Below are 17400 nucleotides of genomic sequence, written 5' to 3' on the forward strand. Positions count from 1 at the left end.
ACTGGAGAACACAGATGGGTTCCAGACAGAACTGAAGCAAAACCCTCCATCTCCATTTGTAAGGTCACACGCTAACTTAATCTCAACTGCTCGCTTAATAACACTACCCCAGTAACTGGGAGTTCACACAGAATCTCTGTGTTGCTGATATCATCGGATGATCGGAACTAAGACAATGTCATGCAGTCCCAGACCTTCTCGGCTGTGGTATGCGTGGACGACGCTTATGATAAACAGGCGGATTGGTATCAGTCCTGATAATTTGCCCGGTTTTGGACATGACACGTGTTGTGGTTTAAAATCTGGTTCGGAAATCTCTATCTCACCATTGTCTGAAGCCTTACTTTGTCTACAGATTTCTACATATATGGAACCTTCTTTCCATTGCTGTGGGACAAGTCTTGTTTCACACTCATTTCCAACTTCTGGTATAGTTTACGTCTCGAGAGTGGAACACGACGAATGTTCAGTCGTGATCTGGACGGGAATATCCAACGACTACTCTACAAGTTCACATTACTGTGCCCGGTTTGGTTGATCGGGTCCTAACTATGATACGATATTTGTGCCCCAGTAGTTGCACTGTGTTCCAAGGTGACTGAACCTTCGTTGACACAGTTCACATCGACCAGGATGGTTCTGTCAGCGCGAGGACGGATTGTCACATCTCCCTTGCTCAACCACAGTCAGTAGATGACAGTATTATTGTGCATTTGAGGTCCCCTTTGGAGACAATCGTGAGCGACCGATATTCACCTCCATCATCGTTATCTGAACTTACCACATTTTTGTAGGAAGAACGGTATAACATTCCCTTGAGTACCACAGTGGACCTGTATTAATGCATTCCGAGACGATTGAAAGCTACTGGATATGCCAACGGGTTTCCTCTAACGTATTTGACATGGTAATCTTCTCTGATTTGGCTGTTTCCATATTTCGGTCCAGCCCTGTATACTGCTTTACTATTCCACTGGCAGTCCTCAGAAGGTCATGAGATTGTTATTTCGGGTAGACCCTTACCGCTGACTGTGTAGCTTCGACTTTGTCAAGTGAAAACACTATTATACGAGGGTTAGACTGAAAAGTAATGGCTCCACCTTCGTACCTCATCAACAGTTGGCAGCATTGGTATGCGGCAGATACTGGCTTGTCCTGTAGCCTCTTCACTACAGTTCCAGTTGGTGGGATGCGTTGGGATTCAACGGTTGTGTTGCTACAGTGTAAAGTATGGAAACCTACGCAGACGGTCAGTCAATACGATTAAAGCAATGTGCAGTCATTGAATTCCCGACAGCAGAAGGTGTCACCTCAAAGGAGATTCATCGCAGAATGACAGCAGTTTATGGCGACTGTGTTAACGTGAGTACTGTGCGCCGTTGGGCAAGTAAGTTTAAGGATGTTGAGGCGGTAACATCTGACCTGGGTGACAGACAGAGATTTAAACGTCCCGCGACAACAACCACCGAGTTTGGCAACAAAATGTTGATAGATTGATTCAGGACAATCGTTGTATTACTCAGAGAGAAACTGCGAACACAATCGGCATTATGCTTCCTACGAAGACGTTGAGAGAACTGTGAGACTGTGGCTGCGGTGACAGAGTGTCGACTTCTTCCGTGACGGCTTGAGAAAACCTGTTCATCATTGGCAGAAATGTATCGAACTGACTGGTGATTATGTGGAAAAAAGAATACTGGTAATTCAAGACGACATTCTAAGGTTATTTCTGAGGTTGGTTTAGTAAAATATTCCCATCCAAACCCAATTAACGAAAGTGAAGGCATTACTTTTCATTCAACTCTCGTACAACGAGTTCTGTATCCTGAGGAATATCTGATAAAAAAGACAATAAGTAGTATCCGTGGCAAGGAATCTGATGGAGTTCTACGGTGTAGTTCAAATTCAAAGAAGCATGCTGAAGAAGAAACTGGCGTGGGCTACATTTATTACAGACATAATTCAGCAATGATATTTACCTCTTACGATCACCTGACAAGAATGAAATTAGACATGTCGTCTAGTCGGGTGTTTTTCTAGTTCTTAAAGAGAATGATCTAAAGAACAAAACTGATGAAACCGGAAAAATTCTTTCAGAGGTTAGGAACCTCAAAACTTTCGATGGAATCTGCCAGAGAAGGATTTGGAAAACACAATTGATAGAAAGAACATAAGAAGAAGACCCACACGATATGAATTGAATAATAGAAGGAAGATCGCTGAGAAAAATGCGAAATTACTAAATCAGTGCTAAAGCTCAAGAAAAATAAAATTTTGAATACTGTGCTCTATAGCAGGCTCATAATGAAAACATAGATTTTCCTGAGTGAAAGTGAAGAAGAATTAAATGATCTGCTGAACAGAATGAACAGTCTAATGAGTACACAGTATGGTTTGAGAGTAAATCGGAGAAATATGAAGGTAATGAGAAGTAATAGAAATGAGAACAGAGAGAAACTTAACATCATGATTGATGGTCACGAAGTCAATGAAGTTAAGGAATTCTGCTACCTACGCAGTAAAATAACCAATGACGGACGGAGCAAGGAGGACATCAAAAGCAGACTCGCTGTGGCAAAAAAGGCATTTCTGGCCAAGAGAAGTCTACTAATATGAAATACGGCCTTAATCTGAGGAGGAAATTTCTGAGAATGTACATCTGGAGCACAGCATTGTATGGTAGTGAAACATGGAGTGTGGGAAAACCGGAACAGAATAGAATCAAAGCATTTGAAATGTGGTGCTATAGACGAATGTTGAAAATTAGGTGGACTGATAAGGTAAGGAATGAGTAGGTTCTACACAGAATCGGAGAGGAACGGAATATGTGGAAAACACTGATAAGGAGAAGGGACAGGATGATAGGACATCTGCTAAGACATGAGGGAATGACTTCCATGGTACTAGAGGGAGCTATAGAGGGCAAAAACTGTAGAGGAAGACAGAGATTGGAATAAGTCAATCAAATAATTGAGGACGTAGGTCGCAAGTGCCACTCTGAGATGAAGAGGTTAGCACAGGATTGCCTTAAAGAGCTCGTTTGTTGTCCAACTTTTGCACCAGATATTGAGGGTATTCAGCAAGCTCCCCGATATACTTTCAAAAACGATTGGGTATTTACTCTTATTTTTTGAAATTTTTCTAAAACCATAATTTGAGTGGCTTGCATAAATCAGGCACATTGTTCATGGGTCTCAACACACTACAGTTAATTCAATAATATTCATGTTCTGCTTCGAACAAGGGAATCGTCCAATCTGACATGTCAAAACAGACACTCAAATACTTTGTACGGGGAGGAATACACAGAAAGAAAGACCTTGTCGAACTTTCAGATACTACGATGCACTCCTAGTATTTTTTTCAGATGTTGTGCAACGCCAAGTTCGTAGCTCAGCAAGCAGCTGGAGAAACAAGCACTACCTGCTGGATCTATAGGGGAGTGCGCATGTGCAGTGTGACAGGCACATATCCGTGGTCGACGGTGCAACGGTAAACAGATAACAAAACTAGGAGCAATTGTAATTTGCAAAGAAAATTTCAGTTTTCGTTGATTGTTTCTCTGACACTAATATTGCAGTTACTAACTGCACTCGCATATTTATAACCCATTTAACATTAAAAATAATTAGCAATTGCTTTTGTGGTAGTGTGTCAACAATGAAGTTAAACTTAATTAATGCTCATTGTGCTCAACGCTTAAGGTTAAGCAGAGTCCAAATCAGGTTTCGCTTCGTAATATCTGATTACGTACTCACATAAACACTGCGGATTACAAGTTTTCTTCGACCTATTCAAACTGATTCAAGAAATTATACACTGTAGGATATCACTAACCAACAGAGTTTACTTTAAGTAAAAGCGTAAAGCCATTATTTCGTAGGTGACGTGACGAAGAAGCTTGCTGTTACTCTCGTGTTTGGTGTCTAACACCTATCAGTCAGATTTCATGAGAGAACTGTGAGCAAACCACACATTCCCATTTCGAGGCGAAAAAAGACAGAAACTGTTGTGTAGTCAATTAATACTATGACAAATTCATATACAAAGATGACAATGGTAAAGTATGGGTGGATTATTATTTTCGTAGCTTTGTTTCTGTCTTCAGGCACTTCATGGTATATTAAGACCAAAAATAAAAATGGCGCATTTAGCGGCAAAAATCTTATAATAGACTTATAAAAATCTGGAAGAATAAAATAGAATAATTTTAATCATTTCATTCAAAACAGTTTCTAGTCTTTCAGGAGGACGACGGAAAGCTTGTTGATATAATTCAGAACCCACTCAGCACAACCAAAGTGATTCATGATAAAGAATGTTGTGGACTGTGGGAAGCATTTTTAAAGAAAGTGTCAGACAATATAATTAGCGATACCTCAGTGTCATTTCGGACATTTGTGCGTTACTAATTTAAATCTCCACATTTTACGAATTGCTGTAAGTACGCCCGGTATACAGCACAGTAAGTAGAGCTACAGTGAGGACCACTTGTTATTTCACCACAACTGTTTCTAAGTAACACTGGTAATTACTTTCCTCAGAGGTACCTGGTTTAAGGAAAATGTTGTTTTTCGTCATTCAGATGATATTTCGTTTTATTATGATGACTATGTCCAATATAGAGGAAACGGTTTCATTGTTACTGAAGTTTTATTAATAAAAATAATCAGAATAACAGTGCTACAAGAACTGCTATAGAACATTGTATATGCAACAAATATTTCATTGTAATAAATTGAAGTCATGATTGATGAAAGTCGTCTCTAATGTAACATTCGATGCCACCTCGAATTATTTTCCTCTGCTAGTCATCTTTGCAAGAATTACTATGTGACAGTTTAGCTCTCGATACGAACTGCCTCTTATTCAAAATATTAATGAGAAGTGACATTTTTTCCTGTGGTTTAGTGCACCAAATTCCCTTGTGTCACTCCGGGTATTTGAACTACGCGGCTCTAAGCTCTCTTGTCACTATCGATTTTGCGGCAGGCCGTAAGGGCTGTACAAACCGCTGTCATTAGTGGTTCTTCATGCGCTAAGAAGGAGTAACTTCAACTATTTTTTAAAAAAATACTTGTAGTGCGTCTTACTAGTGAAACTTAGCCAAAGTGTTCCTTTCGTAGTATTCTTCTTGCATAAAAAATCTAGGGTGGTTTTCGATATGTCGTACTGGAACTTTCCTTTGTAAGCTGTAATGCGTTGGTTGCATGAGGATACAGAATGGGTTACGAAACGCTTCAGCTCATCACCAAGGCTTTGGCTTGCCTCTAGGAGAAGGCATATAGAAAGTTAACACTCTCGTAGCATCAACGTGCATTTACATTCTAACACTACTCACCCCAACAAATGACCAGAGTTTCGCTTCATCGAAAGACTGGAGTTGTTACTTATGTGTATTGTGTCCTGGAGCTTTGGTGTTTTGTAAACCGCAATGTATTTTTCCTTGTCTGATAAGGTTCATTTCATCCAATTTCTTCTAGGAATATGATAGTCGGAGAATCTTGTGACCATCGAAAAGCCAACAAAGGCCTGCATCTTCATACTTTGTAAAATTTCCGAAACGACAGGAACATAAGGTCGTAAGCCTATCTCTATTTGAGAACTTATTTCATGGTTGAAAGGTATGGTGGATTGTGTGTTTTTTATATGATTCAGTTTTCGAAAGGTGGAAAAGACATTATTCCAATAGCTGTTTTTGTTACTTTCGGGAAACTAAGTAAAGTATATTAAATTCTTCATATTTGCGGTCATATCTTCTTGTTGCAAGATATAACGACAACATAGCCAGTAAATGAAGCATGCTTTGACATTAGTGAGTCGCAGGAGATAAGGTCTGTAATTACTGTGAACAAATATTTATACGTTTTACACTATACCATCAAATTATAATAGGAGCCCTTCATACGCAAAGTGTAAAGTACAAATTACTCTGTGAATCAATCTTGCTATGATTTTATATTTGGAATAATTATTTTCCTAAGTTTTTGTCTACAACAAGTAATTACAAACTTTAAACTAATCCCTAGATAATGTATAATGTGTAAAGTTTGAATTAATCTATAGTAATCTATAAAGAGCAAGAGCAATTCTGGATCCGTCACCCCTCTCCTCCCATTATCACCACGCCCGTGATATCTTGTGGGACTGACCTGCAGCAAAGCGTAATGTTTACGTTCGCCCCCTATCCAACCGCATTTTGCCATACATAACGCACTTTTCGTTATAAGTAATATAACTCTGGCGTAAATTCAGAAAACGTATATTAGATAAGTGTTTTGGTGCAGTTATGTACCTACAGGTATACAATAAACAAACTACGAAAAAGGTAAGGGGGCTGTGCTGCGTAACTTACTATATATCGTTTTTCTCTGAAATGATTGTTATTCTTCGCCAGTTTTCTGTAGGAAAGGGCGTACTAAAACACATGCAGATGGATCACAAACTAAATTTTACGGACCATATTTTTTACATCTACATTTACATGATTACGCTTTAATTCACATTTAGGGGCCTTACAGAGGGTTCATCGAACCACTTTGAAGCTATTTCTCTACGGTTTCACTCTCGAAAACCGTGCGTGAAAACCTAACACTCTGTGCGACCTCTGATCTCACGTTCTTAAGATGATCATTCCACCCTAAGTAGGTCGGTACTAACGAAATATTTCCACACTCCGATGACAGAGTTGTTGATTGTGTAAGGGGTTCATTAGAGGTTCATTACTATTCGCTAGCGCACTTTATGACAAGATCCTGCCTCAACGTTAGACGTCTCCGTTTTAATGATACCCACCCCAACTTACGTAGCATATCCGTGGCGCTCTCTCCCTTATTCGCGATGGAAAAAAACTAGCTGCCCTTCTTCGAACTTTTCCGATGCGTATCTCATTCGGATCCCACACAGCACCTCAATACTCCAGAAGAGAATGTAGAATCGTAGTGTAGGCCGTCTTTTCAGTAGACCTCAGTGTCCCGCTAAATGTAGTCTTTGGTTTGCATTACCCACAACGTTATCTACGTTATCAAACTTTCTCTCAAAGAGATACTAATTTCAACAAGCTGATGTAGATCGTATCTCTAATCGAGTTCTTATTAATACCACGTAACACTGCCATCGCTACTTATCAATTGGATTTATTACTTACTGTGCAAACATTCAACTGCGAGTGGCATATACCTTGAAAACCTGTTGGCCATGGAACGTATTCGGTAGCAGCGCTATTCATATCCCAAGACCGTCATCACGGTTGGGTTTTAATGATTTTTATTAATCATTTCAGACTATGGGGTCACTGATAATTTAAAGGAACGTCTGATTCATAACATCCATAACGTCTCTTGACATCTTACAATTAGTTCAAATTCCGTTAACTTCAATGTCGACGGGACTTTAGACTCTGCCTACTCTATCTTACAGGGTGGCTAGTTAACTCTCGTAATGGAAAAATGGTAACGTACTGTACATGAATAAGTAGAAAGATTCAATCCTATACCATTAAACAATCGTGCATAATTTACTGGAAACAACAATTACATTAAAATGTCCCGGGGTACGTAACTACTTGTAGTAAAAACGTGGTGAATTCTTTGGAAGAACCTTAAAGAAAGACCCCGAAACCAGTGGCTTACAACGCACTCGTCCGACAGTTTCTAGAGTACCGCTATTGTCCGTTTGTCTTAGACCATTAACGAGGAGGATCAATAGAATTCCAAATAATAAAAGTGTGTTCAGTCACTGGTTCGTTCCGAAAGCGTGAAAAGCTTATGGAGATACATATAAAATTTCAGTGGCAAAAGGTACAAGATATACGACAAATTTCACGGAGAGTAACTGTTAATATTCACACTTCCAAGAAGGATCAGGTCATTTTATGCCTCTCAAATACTTCTCTCTAAATGACGAAATCAGAAAAATTTGGGACTCATTCATTCACAAATAGAAAAGGAAAATGTCAGAAGGGCCCTCAACCACATATCAAAGATGACTTACAGAGTGTAAACTTCCGACATATAAAGTCCATCTCATTCTGCCAACGGACTTGTCAAAGAGGGCGGAGGAGAGGACAGAGGTTCGGGGCAGTCTCCTATCGGTGGGGTGGGAAACTGCTCCTAAAGGCTGGAAAATTAGCGGTAATCGAAGGCATGAGGATGCACCGCGTAATGGAAACTCCTGTACCAAAGACATATAACTTGTGTCCACAGAACATGTGGCCCGTAATTGAAAAAGTTTCGTAATGATCTCTCGATTGGCAAAAGATGCATGGGGGATTAATTGAATAGAATGCTAATAATTTTAATTTTAGTCGTTGATTGTGCGGTTACGCAGTCTCGTAACCGGTTGGCTCTGAATAATATTAGTAAGCAATCTGACTGCATAGAATTACAACAAAGAATGAAAGGAAATTTGCGTTAACACAATTAATTCCGTCCCCATCAACTATAAAAGCTACGAAACAACAAAGCACAAGTGTAACTGTTCTGTGTGTGGAAGTGTGATTCAACGTACACATCTTGCACGGTTCTTCCTCAATACGACAAGATGCTTTAAACGCCATTTACAATGCAGTAATTAAAAAAACAGAAATACAATGATTGCACATAGAAACCAGAATTACACTCTAATATATGAACACAAGCCAGATGCTTTGTTGACTTAACCTGTGACCAAGAGGCATAAGTCGTTTAAAAATAAAAAATTTTCTTTACCTTCATATATATTGACGACAAATACACTCTGATCGTTACAGCATCCCCAATCGAATAACATATGGTGTCTTCCCAACAGAACAACTGCACACGACATGGTCACAATTGGTACTCTAACTACGGCTACCTCAGAACTACTACTGCCCTCAGCAACTTCTCAGTTGCAACTGCCAGTGGATTCGGCTGAATAATACTCTGGCGCTGTGACTCAGTGTAGCCACCTTTCATATGCCCCTCCTCCAAGGGCTAGAATTTGACTGTATTTTTGACAGCATTGGTGGTGAAAATACCACCAAATTCGTCAAAAAAAATACAGACAAAATAAAAGATAATATTAAATAAGTAAATACCACATAACTAAATAAATTTTGGCTTTGCACTGACCCTTCAATAACCTAATATATAAAATACAGTAAGGAATACAAATTCTTGCATACATATGATTTTACATAATTGTTTACACAAGTATCATGTGGTTAAACAATTCAATCAATAGCGTCAGCAATGACGAATAGGTGCAGGTAAGAGTCTCATAACATTTCATACACAGTAAACAAACAAAAAATCAGTTTATACAAATATTCACATAAAATCCTTTCAATAGTTCAATAAACAAGTAGGACTCCTCAGAGTAACTGACATTTCCAACAGTAGCAACCAGCAATGGTCAACAGGTGCAAACAGCAGTCTAATAACATTTCATCAGCAGTATTAAAACAGCTCCAACAGTGGCATCCAAAAATGGCGAGCAGGCGCAGACACCAGCAAGTGACATTATCTCATTAGAAGCAGTTCCATTAGTGGCATCCAGCAATGTTGAACAGATGCAGACAGCAACAAGTGACATCATTTCAGTAGAAGCAGTTCCATCAGTAGCACCCAGTAATGTTGAACTGGTGCAGACACCAACAAGTGACATTATCTCAGTAGAAGCAGTTCCATTAGTGGCACCCAGCAATGTTGAACTGGTGCAGACACCAACAAGTTGCATTATCTCAATAGAAGCAGTTCCTACAGTGGCACCCACCAATGATGACCAGGTGAAGGTAACAGTCCATAATATTCAATATCACTAATTAAACAGTTCATCAGAGTTTATCAGCAGAAATTAAACATTTCCAAGTGGTACGTATCATGTTGAACAAGTTCAAGCACGAACAACAGTTTGAATGCACACACAATTGCTTTTAAAAAATTATTATCAATGCTCTTACACTAAACATACAAATTATAATAAACACACAAATGGTATTAGATAATTGACATATTAACTATTACAAATACACAAGTATTCGTAAATCTATAATAATTATGGGTGTCAGTGCAAGCCACAACAAACACGTAAAATAATATTTAGGAGATTGGTCGGTACCAATTATTTGGGATTAGGAAAGGAAAACACACAAAACACACTCACTCATCTCTCATCCACATTTAAGTATTACAGTGTAATTGAATAGTGTTAACTGTGTAAATGCAATTCTGTCAAAATTTGATGCTCAATATGTGTATCAAGTAGTAGTGGTACAGTGTATATCAGTCAATAATAGTTAGTCAACGTCATAGTCATCATGTCAAGACCAATGTTTGCCAAGCCAACTTTTTCTGAACAACTGTCAGTGTGTCACGATATGCTAATACATCCTTTCTCCAAAAAAAAGTATATACTGCTTATTGATTTAACAAGTGTGTGTAGACAATCTTCCTTCTACCTGAGTGTTCTAATCTGCCATCTTCATCCTCCTTGTTCCATATAAACCAACAAAAAAAATATGCTCCTCACTTACTTTACCTCTTATCCACCAAAACTCCAATAATCATCAGCATCACATAATCATCAGCATCACATAATCTTAATACTTCAATACGTCGATACATACAAACCTTATCATCAATATCATTTACCTTACCTCTTGTCCACCAAAACTCCAATACTCATCAGCATCACATAATCTGAATACTTTAATAATACCTCTTACGTCGATACATAGAAACCTCATCATCAATATCATTTACCTTACCTCTTGTCGACCAAAACTCCAAGAAACATAAGCATTACACAATCTTAATACCTCAATAATACCTCTTCAATACGTCAATACATATAAACTGTGGTGTCACCGCCAGACACCACACTTGCTAGGTGGTAGCCTTTAAATCGGCCGCGGTGCGGTAGTATGCGTCGGACCCTCGTGTCGCCACTATCAGTGATTGCAGACCAAGCGCCGCCACACGGCAGGTCTAGAGAGGCTTCCTACCACTCTCCACAGTTGTACAGCCGACTTTGCTAGCGATGGTTCACTGACTTCTACGCTCTCATTTGCCGAGACGATAGTTAGCATAGCCTTCAGCTACGTTATTTGCGACGACCTAGCAAGGCGCCATTACCAGTACTATTGATATTGTAAACCATGTACCATAAAGAGCGACGTTCTCCATTAATGGATTAAAGTTAAGTGTTTCACCAGCTACCTCCGTTTTTCTCAATTCTTCTCTTGTCATGTTCCAGACCTCACGCCAGCGTGCGTGAGCTAAAACGCGTGCATTTCGGCCTCCTTTAGTTATACGGGTTGGCTCTCCTGCCAACCACAACATTGGTGACGAGGGTAAAAATGTTCTTATTTAAATTGCCCTGATTTACTACAGTAAGGGCTTCGCCACAATCTTCAGATGTACTGTCCGAATTTTATCGCTTACAGAATCAGCAGACGCAGGCCTTACTGGATGCCCTTGGACAGCTCGTCCAGGGTCAACGTGCGACGCAAAACGATGCGGCAGCAGCCGCTTCACAACTAACGCAGCCGCACCCACTTTTCGACCTTTTGATGCTGCACTGGAAAGCTGGACGGAGTGATCACGCCAAATTGGATTCCATCTCGCCGCCTACAGAATTCAAGGTAACGAGCGGCAGCCATTTTTGTTGTCTTCCGTCGGCGTGAATACGTACCGTGTGATAGTCAAATTATTTCCCCGACGCGACGTAGCAACTCTGTCCTACGAAGAAATTTTGTCTGCATTAGATGCATATTTCAAAGAATCAGTCAATGTAGTTGCGAAAAGGTACACCTACATCTATATGACTACTCTGCAATTCACATTTAAGTGCTTGGCAGAGGGTTCATCGAACCACAATCGTACAATCTCTCTACTATTCCACTCCCGAACAGCGAGCGGGAAAAACGAACACCTAAACCTATCAGTTCGAGCTCTGATTTCTCTTATTTTATTTTGATGATCATTCCTACCTATGTAGGTTGGGCTCAACAAAATATTTTCGCATTCGGAAGAGAAAGTTGGTGACGGAAATTTCGTAAAAAGGTCTCGCCGCGACGAAAAACGTCTATGCTGTAATGACTTCCATCCCAACTCGTGTATCATATCTGCCACACTCTCTCCCCTATAACGTGATAATACAAAACGAGCTGCCCTTCTTTGCACCCTTTCGATGTCCTCCGTCAATCCCACCTGGTAAGGATCCCACACCACGCAGCAATATTCTAACAGAGGACGAACGAGTGTAGTGTAAGCTGTCTCTTTAGTGGACTTGTTGCATCTTCTAAGTGTCCTGCCAATGAAACGCAACTTTTGGCTCGCCTTCCCGACAATATTACCTATGTGGTCCTTACAACTGAAGTTGTACGTAATTTTAACACCCAGGTACTTAGTTGAATTGACAGCCTTGAGAATTATACTATTTATCGAGTACTCGAATTCCTACGGATTTCTTTTGGAACTCATGTGGATCATCTCACACTTTTCGTTATTTAGCGTCAACTGCCACCTGACACACCATACGGCAATCTTTTCTAAATCGCTTTGCAACTGATACTGGTCTTCGGATGACCTTACTAGACGGATAATTACAGCATCATCTGCGAACAATCTAAGAGAACTGCTCAGATTGTCACCCAGGTCATTTATATAGATCAGGAACAGCAGAGGTCCCAGGACGCTTCCCTGGGAAACACCTGATATCACTTCAGTTTTACTCGATGATTTGCCGTCTATTACTACGAACTGCGACCTTCCTGACAGGAAATCACAAATCCAGTCGCACAACTGAGACGATACCCCATAGCTCCGCAGCTTGATTAGAAGTCGCTTGTGAGGAACGGTGTCACAAGCTTTCCGGAAATCTAGAAATACGGAATCAACTTGAGATCCCCTGTCGATAGCGGCCATTATTTCGTGCGAATAAAGAGATAGCTGCGTTGCACAAGAGCGATGTTTTCTGAAGCCATGCTGATTACGTGTCAATAGATCGTTCCCTTCGAGGTGATTCATGATGTTTGAATACAGTATATGCTCCAAAACCCTACTGCAAACCGACGTCAATGATATAGGTCTGAAGTTAAATGGATTACTCCTATTACCCTTCTTGAACACTGGTGCGACCTGCGCAATTTTCCAATCTGTAGGTACAGATCTATCGGTGAGCGAGCGGTTGTATATGAGTGCTAAGTAGGGAGCTATAGTATCAGCGTAATCTGAAAGGAACCTAATCGGTATACAAGCTGGACCTGAAGACTTGCCCGTATCAAGCGATTTGAGTTGCTTCGCAACCCCTAAGGTATCTACTTCTAAGAAACTCATGCTAGCAGATGTTCGTGTTTAAAATTCTGGAATATTCCATTCGTCTTCCCTGGTGAAGGAATTTCGGAAAACTGCGTTCAATAACTCCGCTTTAGCGGCACAGTCGTCGGTAACAGTACCATCGGCACTGCGCAGCGAAGGTATTGACTGCGTCTTGCCGCTTGTGTACTTTACATACGACCAGAATTTCTTCGGATTTTCTACCAAATTTCGAGACAATGTTTCGTTGTGGAACCTATTAAAGGCATCTCGCATCGAAGTACGTGCCAAATTTCGCGCGTCTGTAAATTTTAGCCAATCTTCGGGTTTTCGAGTTCTTCTGAACTTCGCATGCTTTTTCCGTTGCCTCTGCAACAGCGTTCGGACCTTTTTTTGTGTACCACGGGGGATCCGTTCCATCTCTTACCAATTTATGAGGTATGAATATCTCAATTGCTGTTGCTACTATATCTTTGAATTTGAGCCACATCTCGTCTACATTCGCATAGTCAGTTCGGAAGGAATGGAAATTGTCTTTTAGGAAGGCTTCTAATGGCACTTTATCCGCTTTTTTAAATAAAATTATTTTGCGTTTGTTTCTGATGGATTTGGAAGAAATGGTATTGAGCCTAGATACAATGACCTTGTGATCACTAATCCCTGTATCAGTCATGATGTTCTCTATCAGCTCTGGATTGTTTGTGGCTAAGAGGTCAAATGTGTTTTCGCAACCATTTACAATTCGCGTGGGTTCGTGGACTAACTGCTCGAAGTAATTTTCGGAGAAAGCATTTAGGACAATCTCGGAAGACGTTTTCTGCCTATCACCGGTTTTGAACAAGTATTTTTGCCAACATACCGAGGGTAGTTTGAAGTCCCCACCAACTATAACCGTATGAGTGGGGTATTTATTTGTTACGAGACTCAAACTTTCTTTGAACTGTTCCGCAACTGTATCATCGGAGTCTGGGGGTCGGTAGAAGGAGCGAATTATTAACTTAATTCGGCTGTTAAGTATAACCTCCACCCATACCAATTCTCACGGAGTATCTACTTCGACTTCACTACAAGATAAACCACTACTGACAGACACAAACACTCCACCACCAATTCTGCCTAATCTATCTTTCCTGAACATCGTCTGAGACTTCGTAAAAATTTCTGCAGAACTTATTTCAGGCTTTAGCCAGCATTCTGTACCTATAATGATATCAGCTTCTGTGCTTTCTATTAGCGCTTGAAGCTCAGGGACTTTTCCAGCGCAACTACAACAATTTACAACTATAATTCCGACTGTTCCTTGATCCAAGCACGTCTTGTAATTGCCAACAACCCTTTGACACTGCAGCCCATCCCGCACTTTCCCGAGGCCTTCTAACCTAAAAAACCGCCCAGTCCATGCTACACAGCCTCCGCTACCCGTGTAGCCGCCAGCTCAGTGTAGTGAACTCCTGACCTATTCAGCGGAACACGAAACCCCACCACCCTATGGCGCAAGTCAAGGAATCTGCAGCCAATACGGTCGCAAAACCGTCTGAGCCTCTGATTCAGACCCTCCACCCGGCTCTGCACCAAAGGTCCGCAGTCGGTTCTGTCAACGATGCTGCAGATGGTGAGCTCTGCCTTCATCTCGTAAGCAAGACCGGCAGCCTTCACCAAATCAGATAGCCGCTGGAATCCAGAGAGAATTTCCTCAGATCCAAAGCGACACACGTCATTAGTGCCGACATGTGCCACCACCTGCAGCTGGCTGCACCCTGTGCTCTTCTTGGCATCCGGAAGGACCCTTTCCACATCAGGAATGACTCCTCCCGGAATGCACCTTCTTCCGTACAAAACGTACGGCAGGTCAGACTAATCGGGAGTGGGTTGCAACCTTGCAAGGCCTTGCTAGGGATTGTGCTTTTGAGTGTCAAAGTGGACTCCCTTATTCAGATGCTATGGGACGTGATGCAATTGCACAGAACGTTTCTGATGTTCGTATAAGGGAACAGATTTTGAAACTAGTAAATCCCTCCCTTCAACAAGTGATGGACATTTTGGATCGGCAGGACACACTTGACTTTGCTCAGGAATCATTTGAAACTTCGCCAGCAGTGTGTCAGGTTAACCGGTCCGCCGAACGAGCTGCACGGAGCAGTAAACAGACCTCGCGCCCGGCCGCGCCGCTGCCGCCAGGCTCTCTGCCACGTGTGCCGCAAAGCAAGCAAATGCAGTGATCAAATCACGCCCGCGGTGTGCTACTAAATATTCACGTGAGAATTGCCCGTCACGCCAAGCTATTTGCTTGTATTGTAATATAAAAGGACATGTTCAGAGTGTTGGCCAGAAAAAGCTCAGATCGGAAGCTCAAAACCGTTCCAGGCCCTTTGCTTCGCGCCGGAAGCGGAATCGAACCAAGGATACTCCGGCTCGCGAAACTTCGCCAATGGAAATTCATGTAGTTCTTTCCACTCCGCGCAGTGCCACTCTCTCTAACAGTGACTGTGTTCATCCCAAAAATAGTGTGCGTCGACATCGCCGGAACTACCGTCAAGTCGCAAGTGATTATGTACCAGTGTCAGTTGACGTTGCACGAGACAGTCGCTCTTATCGTCAGCAGGACAATAAACTTTTTGTGGACTTGGACATTAACGGCAAAGTGATACCATTCCAGTTCGATACAGGAGCTGCCGTTCCACTGATCAATCAAGACACTTACAAACTGCTGGGCACACCTCCGTTGCGTACCGCAAATGTTCAGTTGACAAGCTATTCAGGGCAACGTATCCCTGTGTTAGGACAGTGCAGCCTTCTTGCAACATACAAAGGACAAACAAAACTTGTGTCATTTTACGTCCTTCGTTCTTATTCTGCAGTGAACTTGTTTCGTTTCGATTTATTTCAGTTGTTTAATTTGTCTATAGTATATCAGGTCCTATCAGTGAAGCAGACGGTGCCTTCAGACAGTGTTTCTTGTCTATGTGAAGAATTTGCAGACATTTTTGCACCGGGTATCGGTTGCGCTAAGAACTATAACGCACATTTGGAACTGAAAGTAAACACACAACCGAAATTTTTCAGAGCGTGCAATGTTCCCCACGCATTGCGTGGTGAGGTCGCAAAAACATTACATGATTTGGAATCACAAGGTGTAATTGAACGTGTGCAGGCTTCTCTCTGGGCATCACCCTTAGTAATTTTGCCAAAACCTTCGGGAAAGTTGAGACTTTGTGTAGACTTCAAGGCAACAGTGAATCCACAACAAGTGATTGCAACTTTTCCTTTACCCCTCCCGTAAGATCTTTTTGACAAACTGTGCCCAGGCACATATTTTTCGAAGTTGGACCTAGCAGATGCGTACTTGGAAATACCGGTGGACGAAGAATCCCAGCGCGTTTTGGTGGTTAACACGCATCTTGGTTTGTACCGATTCAAACGACTGCCATTCGGGTGTGCATCCGCCCCTGCATTGTTTCAGCAATATCTACAAACTATTTGTGCGTTGGTCCCTACTGCACCAAATTATCTGGACGATATTGTGATCTCTGGAAAGACGGAAGAAGAACATTTGGCCAATCTCCGAACATTATTTCAGGTCTTGCGACAAAATGGTCTTCGCTTGCGGAAGGACAAATGTGTGTTTTTCGCTCGGAACTTGCCATACCTGGGACATGTAATCAATGCCCAAGGCATACATCCCAGTCCCACGCACCTTCGTGCCATACAGACATGCCGTCGCCGCAGACTTTGAAGCAGCTACAGAGTGTGCTGGGAAAAATTACGTATTATAACCGCTATGTTCCACATGCCTCTTCCATTTCGGCTCCGCTTCATCGTTTACACCGTAGGGGTGTTCCGTTCGTCTGGACGATGGAATGCGAATGCGCCTTTCGCCAGTTGAAATCGGCGTTGCTTTCCAATACTTGCGTTACACCATTCGATTCCCAGAAGCCCTCTCTTGTTGATGGTGGATGCATCGTATCGGTGCTGTGCTTGCGCACAAAGATGGATCGCGAGATCGCCTTATTGCCTTTGCGTCCAAATTTCTCTCGTCTGCTCAAAGAAATTATTCACAGATCGAGAAAGAAGCATTGGCTCTCGTATTTGGTGTTAAAAAGTTTCATGATTTCTTGTATGG

Source organism: Schistocerca gregaria, chromosome 8 (genome assembly GCF_023897955.1).
Source record: "Schistocerca gregaria isolate iqSchGreg1 chromosome 8, iqSchGreg1.2, whole genome shotgun sequence".
Classification (NCBI taxonomy): domain Eukaryota; kingdom Metazoa; phylum Arthropoda; class Insecta; order Orthoptera; family Acrididae; genus Schistocerca; species Schistocerca gregaria.